A 10429-nucleotide genomic window follows, 5' to 3' on the forward strand; every position below is an offset into this window, starting at 1 on the left:
TTATTACAAATGGGAACAGATGACAAACTTCATCCGATAGCTTTTCATTCAAGAAAATTCTCAGCAACCGAGATCAATTATGAGATCCACGATAAAGAACTTCTTGCAATCGTGGATTCCTTTCAAGAATGGCGTCATTATCTAGAAGGTGCTTCTAGTCCAGTCATTGTGTATACAGATCACAAGAACCTCGAGTATTTCATGTCAGCACGCGTGTTGAATCGTCGTCAAGCTCGTTGGAGTATGTCTTTGTCAAGATTCGACTTCATTATCACTTATCGGCCAGGAAAACAACAAGGTTTGTCCGATGCCCTGTCTAGACGTTCTTATTTTGCACCAAAAGAAGGAGATGCAGCTTTTGAGCAACAAAGAACGGTCCTCTTGAAACCGGAGCAATTTCATCTCCGAGAAGTGAAATCAACATTGACTGTTGATTCAACTTTTCTCAAGCAAATCCAGTCCAGCATGTCCTCAGACCCTCTTGTTCATGATATCGAGAATAATTCTTCCAAGTCTCATGATTCTTCTAAGTTCGAGTTCAAGAATAATCTATTATATTTTGAAGGACGCCTATATGTTCCAGAAGGAAAAGCACGTTTGCGTGTTCTTCAAGCACGTCATGACTTTCCAGCAGCAGGGCACTTTGGATATAATAAGACTCTGGAACTCATATCAAGAGATTTTTGGTGGCCACAAATGTGGAAGTCAGTCAAAGACTTTGTACAATCATGTGATATTTGTTCAAGATCAAAAATTCCTCGACATCGACCTTACGGACTTCTTCAGCCATTACCTATACCAGAACAACCATGGTCTTCTGTTTCTATGGATTTCATCACAGATCTTCTAAACTCAAGATCTTATGATTCTATATTTGTGATAGTAGATCGTTTCACCAAGATGGCACATTTTATGCCATGTACAAAATCTATCACAGGTGAAGAAATAGCTAAGCTTTTCATTGATAATATCTATCGCTATCATGGATTACCTAAAGATATCATATCGGATAGGGGAACTCAATTTGTGTCGAGATTCTGGAGGACTCTTTTCAAGATTTTAAAAGTGGACATAAAGCTATCTTCAGCTTTCCATCCTCAAACTGATGGACAAACAGAGCGCGTAAACCAAGTCTTGGAACAGTATTTAAGGTGTACCATCAACTACCAACAAGATGATTGGACAAACCTTCTGCCATTGGCAGAGTTTGCTTATAATAATACGGTACATTCCTCCACGCAACAAACACCTTTCTTTGCCAATTATGGCTATCATCCACGACTTGATACTTTTGATTTTTCAAAAGTTGATAATCCTGCAGCAGAAGATATGGCAAATCGGTTGTCAGAGTTACATGCAATAATGAAGGCGCAGTTGAAGAAAGCTCAAGAACGACAAAAGATAAATGCAGATGTATATCGTAAAGAGCAACCACAACTCAACGTGGGTGATAAGGTATGGCTACTTCGTCGCAATATCAAGACCACTCGACCTTGTGACAAATTGGACTATCGTAGGCTTGGCCCCTTTTCTGTTTCTGAACAGATCAACCCAGTTGCATATCGGTTACATCTACCGGAGTCAATGAAGATCCATCCTGTATTCCACGTGTCTCTTCTTGAACCATATAAGACAGTGGATATACAAGGAAGAAGACAAATGCCACCGCCTCCTATAGAAGTAGATAATAATGAAGAATTTGAGGTGGAAGAGATATTAGACTCAAGGCGGCGCCGAAATAAGCTGGAATATCTTGTTCATTGGTGCGGATATGATATTAGTGAGCGCACATGGGAGCCATCCAGGAATCTAGCAAATGCATCAGCTAAAGTCAAAGTTTTTCATCAACGACATCCATCAAAACCAAGATGAAAACCTCTCTTATAAAAGAGACAAGATTGAGGCAAGATAACATTCAATTTCCTATCCTTGTTTGTAACTTCTTTGCATTTTGTGACGCTAATTAGATGGAGAGCCAACAACCAGCGGATTCAACTCAAGAACCTTCGTTTGCTGACTTACCGGATGAGACATTGCGATTGTCACAACCTTCAAGACGACGCAACCGAAATGAAGACCCTCAAGAACGACATGTTCTTCCTCGAATAGATGGTGAGATACAACGCGTTTGGTATCACGACCTTGGAAGAGATTCTCGATGTTTGGTGATATTATTGGAGATAGGAACGACTCCTGATGGTGTTTCAAATGTATTATTTGAAGGAAGTTATGAAGGCCTCAACAGTGATCAAATAACAGGGTGGTCTTTTCGCCCTGGAATGGGACACTATCGATGGCTAAGAGGACCCATCAACTATCTTCGAAGAGAACAAAGATCAGAGTATGTAGCAAATACAATTCGCCGCATATTAGATTTTCTCAATATATAATCACCGCTCCTCGTGGAACTCGTCCCTAGAAGGGAGGTTATGTCACGGTCATACATATAATTACCTATATGAATAGATAAAAGTATGTAAAAGTAGGTTAATTGTGTAATATCTTCTATGAAGCTTCTTAGAAGCTTCATAGACGCTGCTTTGACTTTATAGGAGTCTATAGTTGACTTTTAGGTTAGAAACTTGGTCAACAAGTTAGCCATGTGCCATGCATGTTGGAAGTTTAAAGAACAAGCTAACTACGTGGTCCATCCATAGAAAACTTGCCTTGCAAGCAAAGGCATGTGGCCTAGAAAGTCAACATATATTGGAGGTCTTATAGAACATCGCCACGTGGCTTCTAGTTAGATAGTATATATAGAGGCAAGAGTGAAGCCCTCTTCACTCTTGTCAACTCCTTTCTTGCTTCTAGTCTAGTTTCAAGGGTCTCTAGTTTTCTTGTATTTTGGCAATAGCCATTCCAGTTTCTTTCTTAATATACATATTTCTATTTTGTCCTATTTCTTTTTGAGAAAAGTCTCACTTACTCTTTAGCTTTCATCGAGTTCTTGTCCCTGACAGATATCAATTAAGGATTCATTTGGAATAAAACATTTGTGGGATATTTAGAAAAAGAATTGTATTTTTGATATATCTACTTAAGTGGGGCAAAAGTATAAACAAGCAATAAACAATTGGAACAATGAGGGCAAAAACTAGAACAAAGGTAATTTAGGAGATTAAGAAAAATTAACCTTTAAGCAATACTAGTAAAAAATTTAGAAAAATAATATAAAATAACTTTGTAAGAGTATATAAAACACAATTTTTTTAAAAATTAAAAGATGTTATAGAGAATAACTTATAACATTAAAAAAGTGATTATTGTAATAAATGTTTTGAGAAGACAATGGAAAAAAATCTTAAAGATAAGAAGAATAGTGCCTAAATTATGCCAATTTAGAATTAAAAATAAATAAGATTATATTTGGTAATATTAATCAAAGTCTATAAAATCAACAATATAGGACAGAAAGCATAAAAATCAAGAATTAGAAGGGCATTGCAAATAATCAAAATGCAATTATAATAGAGTTGTAGATTTATAACAATGATAAAGAAACTATCCAAGTAAAAAAGTATAAATGATCAATAAAGTTTTGATAAAAAAATATAAATAAAAAATTAATTAAATTTATGACTCAAATAGATTTAGTGCAAATATTCATAAAAATTGTATTATCTGTTTGAGAATTTTTTTTAATGATATTAGTTAATTGGTAGTGTTAGTTTATTATTTTAGAATCTTAGATTTTAAGAGTGGTTTTGCAATCTTATTGAATATCTATTCAATTTCAAAAGAAGATAGTAGCAATACATTCTAATTAATTTATTTTAATCAAACAATCTAAAAACTTAAAATTTTATGATTTAAATAATTAAAAATTAAAAATTTTCTCAGCAAGTAAAATTATATATATATATATATATATATATATTAGGATTTAACAAAAATAACAGTAGAAGATAATATATTTAATTAGAAAAAATAATTTTAATCAATATAAATAGTTAAGAAAGAAAGCATTGATGGATACTTAATGATTGTTACATACATCCAAGGCAAGGATGATGCAAGTATTTGTGAACATAGTTGGTACTATCTTATTATTCTTTCTTTTTTTATTTTTAAAATATTAATTTAATTTTTAATATTTTTTCAAAAAATAAATATTTAAATTTGTGATACCACTCTTAACATAGATTTTTCATTTCTTTGTTAAAACTTAGATCCACAATTCAATTGAGTTAATTTGAATTAAATATATTTTCAACTATATTGTATTTGTTTCCATAATCTATTGAAAATCCATGGAAGTTGGTCTATAATGAATATGAACTATGAAAAGATGACATATTTATACAAAAAATCTTATTATATGACTTAAAAAGTTGAAAGTCAAAACTTAAGTTGTAAAACCTTAATCATGTCTAATAAATTTTCACATTAGCTTTATTCTAGTTGATTCAAATATATAAATAAATCACAAAAGTTATTATTTCTTCTTCTAGTTTGATATTTTTGCTGAAATTCCAACCTATGCTAACAAGATGTGATTATAAATCCTAAATTTGTATTGAAATAATCAAAATATTTTATTTTATTTTATATTAATATTTATAATTAATAAGCAAAAATCTAGAAACAAAAAACTTTAAAAATACTCTAATATCAACACAAAAAGAAATGAAAAAAAATTCAAAAGCTCATATTTTAGTCTATCACATGAAATTAAATTGCAACTAATATACTTCTATTATTAAAAATTCTCAATTATACAATTTAAATCAAGTCTCACAAATTAAAACATGTAAATTTAAGATTAGTTATATTTTCCTTCATAATACAATTAATTTGTTGCATATCAATTTCTTTAATTTGATTCTTCATCTACTATGAATTGATATGATCAAATTGATCCATATATATTAATATGTCTTTAAATGAAGGTCCCAATACTATTTGCAATTATATATACATGTGTTAGGGACATATTCCTTAGAACTTTCTAGAGAGAAGTTTCTAGAACCTTCTAGAAAACAAGCCTCTGGAACCTTCTAGAAGAGAAGCCTCTGGAACCTTTTAGAGAGAAGTTTCTAGAAGCTTCTAGAAAGGAATCCCCTGGAACTTTTTAGAAGCTTCCTAGTTAATAGAAGTAGCTCGAGAAGTTTCTAGAACCTTCTAGAAAAGAAGCCTCTGGAAGCTTTTAGAAGCTTCCTAGTTAATAGAAGTAGCTCGAGAAGCTTCCTAAGTAGGAGTATATATAGGGATCGAGGCTGAAGAGTTCTTCAGTCTCGACAATACATCTCTTGGAGTTCTAGCTCACCTTTCTGGTGTTGTTCTTGTACTCATCTGTTTAATCTAGTTCTGCCACTTCTTCTTGAACTTCTTGTTAGATTTCAAGTCTGTATTTTGTGTCCGTGACAATTTGTCGAGACTACATTAACTTGAGATATCAAAGCTAGTTCTTTCTTAGTAGAGTGTGGATTACCCCTCTACTTGAAGGTATACTAGCATTTTTTAGAGGTTGCGGATTACCCTCCTCTAAATTGATACTTCTTCTGTTACAATATTGGAGTCTTATTCTTCTTGGAGAGAGTGGATTACCCCTCTTCTTGAAATTCTTAAGGCATTTTATAGGTTGTGGATTACCCTCCTATAAACCAATATTACCTCTTATAAGGTCATTTTTGTCCTTCTTTTAGAATGGCCGGAGGTCAAGACATTAGTATGACAGAAAGTTCGCAGTCTAAGTTAGATGCTATTATGAATGCCCTCGCTACGTTATCACAAAGAACTACAGAGATTGAAGGAGTGGTGGCAAGGCTTCATAATGATGGAGTATCTGGGATAGCACAATCTAAACTACACCAGCCTCAAATTTCGGCACTTGGAGAAACAACTTTACCTCAAGTTCGACAAGAACCACTAGTTCTACAACATAAGGAGCCTCGAGTTAGCCTTCCAGATAAGTTTGATGGAACACGTTCCAAGTTTTGAGGATTCGTCAATCAAATTAGGTTGATAACAGTTTTACAACCCGAACGATATCCAACGAAGGAGTCACGTGTTGGGCTTGTTGGAACCTTATTTACGGGACAAGCTCTATCATGGTTTGCTCTTTTGTTTGAGAAACGATCATCCATATTAAACAACTTTGAAACCTTTTTGGAAGCATTTGCGGAAGCATTTGGTGAACACGATAAGGTTCGATGGGCTACAACAAAGATCCGGTCGCTACGACAAGGGTTGCGTTCTACATCAGTCTATGCTTCGGATTTCAGGCAATTAGTATGCAACATCAATTGGGATGAAGAAGCGTTGATGAGTCAATTCTATTGCGGTTTAAGAGATGATGTGAAGGATTTGCTGTTAACTCTTCTTGATCCACGAACGCTCAATGAAGCCATTAGTCAAGCTGTGAAATGCGATAATCGCCTATTCCAACGTTGCGAAGACCAACGCTCAAGACAACATACAATTTGCCATGCTCCAACTATGTCGGCAAGCGGTGTGAATTCGCATTCAGAGATGGAAGACATGCAAATTGATGCGGCACATATCAAATCTATTACTATAGAAGAAAAAAAGCGATGTATGGAAGAAAATTTATGCTTGTATTGCGGTGGAGAAGGCCACAAAGTCGGAAACTGCCCCAAAAAGTAAAATCGAGGCATAGTCAAGACTAGAGGAGTATTTGTTCAGGAAAACGAGGATGCCCAGCCACAGTAGGAACCGTGCGGCTGGACAATGAAATATCCCAACAACAATCAGGTTCCTTTCTTTCTGCCCAACCTGCACTTTGTTTTACAATCCCTCTGTTTATTGGCCCTCAAAAACTGAGAACCTTAACACTACTAGATTCAAGAGCATCTGCTTGTTTTTTAGACGAAGAATTTGTAAAGCGTCATAAAATCCCTTTAGTACAAAAATCAAAACCTGTTCATGTTGAGGTCATAGATGGGCGACCTTTATTATCTGGTAGTATCACCCATGAATCAAAACCTATAGAAGTAACGTTTAAAGACCATAGTAGTCATATTATTTTTAATATTATTAGAACTCCATCAAATCCTATTATTCTTGGTCTTTCTTGGTTGGAAAAACATAATCCATTGATAGATTGGAGGTTGCGGAAGATGACTTTTCCCACAAAACCACCCAAGAAAAAACCTAGTAAAAAACCTCGAAAAAAGAAATCCTTATTCATTGGAGCAAAAGCATTTATAAGATCATCTAAGGAAGGCACTCCATTTGTCATTTATGCGGCTCCAACTACCTAGGAGAAGATCTCAACAGCAAGTATACCGGAGCAATATAAAGATTTTAAAGACGTGTTTCAAAAGAAGAACGCCGACATACTACCGGAACACCGACCATATGATTGTGCCATAGACTTGCAAGAAGGAGCACAACCACCTTTTGGCCCAATCTACAATCTATCGCAAATGGAGTTGGCAGAGTTGCGAAAGTACATCGATGAGAATCTAGCCAAGAACTTCATTCGTCATTCAAAATCATCAGCTGGAGCACCCATCTTATTTGTGAAGAAGAAAGATGGATCATTACGGATATGTGTAGACTATCAAGGCCTCAACAAGGTAACAAAGAAAAATTGTTACCCATTACCCTTGATTTCTAGTCTCTTAGAACAACTTGGATGTACGAAGATCTTTACAAAAATTGATCTAAGGGGAGCTTATAATCTCGTACGAATCAAGGAAGGAGATGAGTGGAAGACAGCATTCCGTACAAGGTATGGTCATTTCGAATATAATGTCATGCCTTTTGGTCTTACCAATGCTCCAGCGGTTTTCCAACATATGATGAATGACATCTTTTGAGAACACCTCGACGATTTTGTTGTCATCTACTTGGACGATATTCTAATATTCTCTAAAAATGAAGAAGAGCATGAGGAGCATGTTCGTTTGATCTTGGAGAAACTACGCAAGCGAGGACTATATGCCAAATTAGAAAAGTGTTTATTTCACCAGACGGAGATGGAATTTTTGGGGTTCATTGCGACTACAGAAGGTTTGAAGATGGACCCCAAGAAAGTAGAAGCAATCATGTCTTGGGAGGTTCCGAAGACGGTTAGAGACGTACAATGCTTTCTTGGTTTTGCTAACTTTTATCGGATCTTCATCAAGAATTATTCTCAAGTTGCTGCTCCTCTCACTCGATTAACATGCAAGGATAAGTTGGAATGGGGACCTTTGGCGGAGAAGGCGTTTCAAGATTTGAAGACAACATTTACTACAGCTCCAATTTTGGTACATCCAGACTTTACAAAGGCCTTCTATTTACAAACTGATGCTTCAGATTTTGCTTTGGGAGCTGTGCTTTCACAAATGAGTGAAGATAAGAAGCTCCATCAAGTTGCATTCTATTCTCGAAAGTTCTCTGCTGCTAAAATCAATTATGAGATCCACGAAAAGGAACTTCTTACTATAGTGGATTCTTTCGAAGAATGGCGACACTTTCTTGAAGGAGCTGCACATCTAGTAATCATATATACGGATTTCAAGAATTTGGAGTATTTCATGACGGCTCGAGTTTTAAATCGGTGTCAAGCTCGGTGGAATATGTCGCTATCTAGATTCGATTTTGTTATCACTTATCGACCTGGAAGGCAGCAAGGACTATCCGATGCTTTATCAAGGAGATCGTATCTTGCACCAAAGGCTGGAGAAGCAGCGTTTGATCAACAATGTACAATGTTATTGAAACTAGAGAGATTTCAACTTTGTGCTACTATTGTATCATTTGATGGTGACTTCCTAAACCAGGTACGTGCTATGACCATTAAAGATTCAGTAGCCATTGATGTCAAGCAACGTACCAATGACGACAAGTTCAAGGTGGAGGGAGATCTTTTATACTTTGAAGAGCGATTGTACATTCCAAAAGGACTAGCACGACTCCGAGTTCTTCAATCTCGCCATGATTTTCCAGCTGCGGGACATTTTGGATTCAACAAGACCTTGGAGCTTATTTCCCGAGATTTTTGGTGGCTCCAAATGTGGAAGGATGTGAAAGATTTTGTCCTCTCTTGTGACATCTGTTCAAGATCTAAGAATCCTAGGCATCGCCCTTATGGACTTCTACAGCCATTGCCAATTCCATGTCGACCATGGTCTTCAATTTCTATGGACTTCATCAAGGACTTGCCATCATCAAACTCATTTGACAGCATCTTTGTCGTGGTAGATCGGCTTACGAAGATGGCACACTTTGTTCCTTGTAAGAAGACATCGTCCAGTGAAGTCACAGCAAGACTCTTTCTCGATAATGTGTATCGATATCATGGACTACCAGATGATATCATATCAGATCGAGGTACCCAGTTCGTGTCAAAGTTTTGGAGATCTCTCTTTGGGATATTGAAGGTGGATATCAAGCTTTCTTCAGCTTTTCATCTTCAAACTGATGGCCAAACGGAACGGGTGAACCAAGTCTTGGAGCAGTACTTACGATGCAGCATCAACTATCAGCAAGACGATTGGACTGCATATCTATCGCTAGCTGAGTTTGCATATAACAACACCCTCCATGCGTCGACTCAACAAACACCATTCTTTTCCTACTATGGGTATCATCCGAAGCTTGATTTATTGAGTCCGTCAACAAATAACAATCCAACAGCTGAAGGATTTGCAAAGCAACTATCAGAGCTTCAAACTATGTTGAAGCTTCAATTACAATCCGCTCAAGAATCCTATAAGACGTCTGCAGATAGATTTCGGAATCCAGCACCTACTTTCAAAGTTGGAGACAAAGCCTGACTTCTTCGACGAAATATCAAGACCAAGCGACCATGTGATAAGTTGGACTATCAAAGATTGGGACCATTTATCATCCAGAAGTAAATTAATCCAGTGGCATACCGGCTGGAGTTACCGGCTTCTATGAAGGTACATCCAGTCTTTCATGTTTCTCTGTTGGAACCTTATCGAGAGTCATCTTTTCCTGGAAGAGTGCAATGTCCGCCACCTAGTATTGAAATCGAGAACCACGAAGAATACGAGGTTGAAAAGGTATTAGATTCACGGCGAAGGTGGAGAAAGTTAGAATATCTTGTTCATTGGTGCGGCTATGACATTAATGAGCGAACGTCGGAGCCAGCTAAAAATCTTGCGAATGCGCCACAAAAGGTACAGGAGTTTCATCAACGACATCCCGATAAACCTAAATCAATTCGATGATAGCTTCTTTCTGAAGCTTGTTCTCCCAACAATATAAGAAAAGGGGAGAGCACCAACAAAATTCATAGTTGATGTAGTTATTTTCTCCAAGATAGATCGTAGTTTGGTCTTTTGATATGGATAGCCAAGAGATAGATACTATGCCAATCAGAGTATCACAATCGAGTAGCTCACGAAGGCAACCCCGAGATGAAGAACTACATGTACCACGACGACGACGGAGGATACCGTGTAACCGATCACTGGTGATCGTATTTGAGATCGAGCCTACTTACGATGGT

Source organism: Physcomitrium patens, chromosome 21, assembly GCF_059467195.1.
Source record: "Physcomitrium patens ecotype Gransden chromosome 21, ASM5946719v1, whole genome shotgun sequence".
Classification (NCBI taxonomy): Eukaryota; Viridiplantae; Streptophyta; class Bryopsida; order Funariales; family Funariaceae; genus Physcomitrium; species Physcomitrium patens.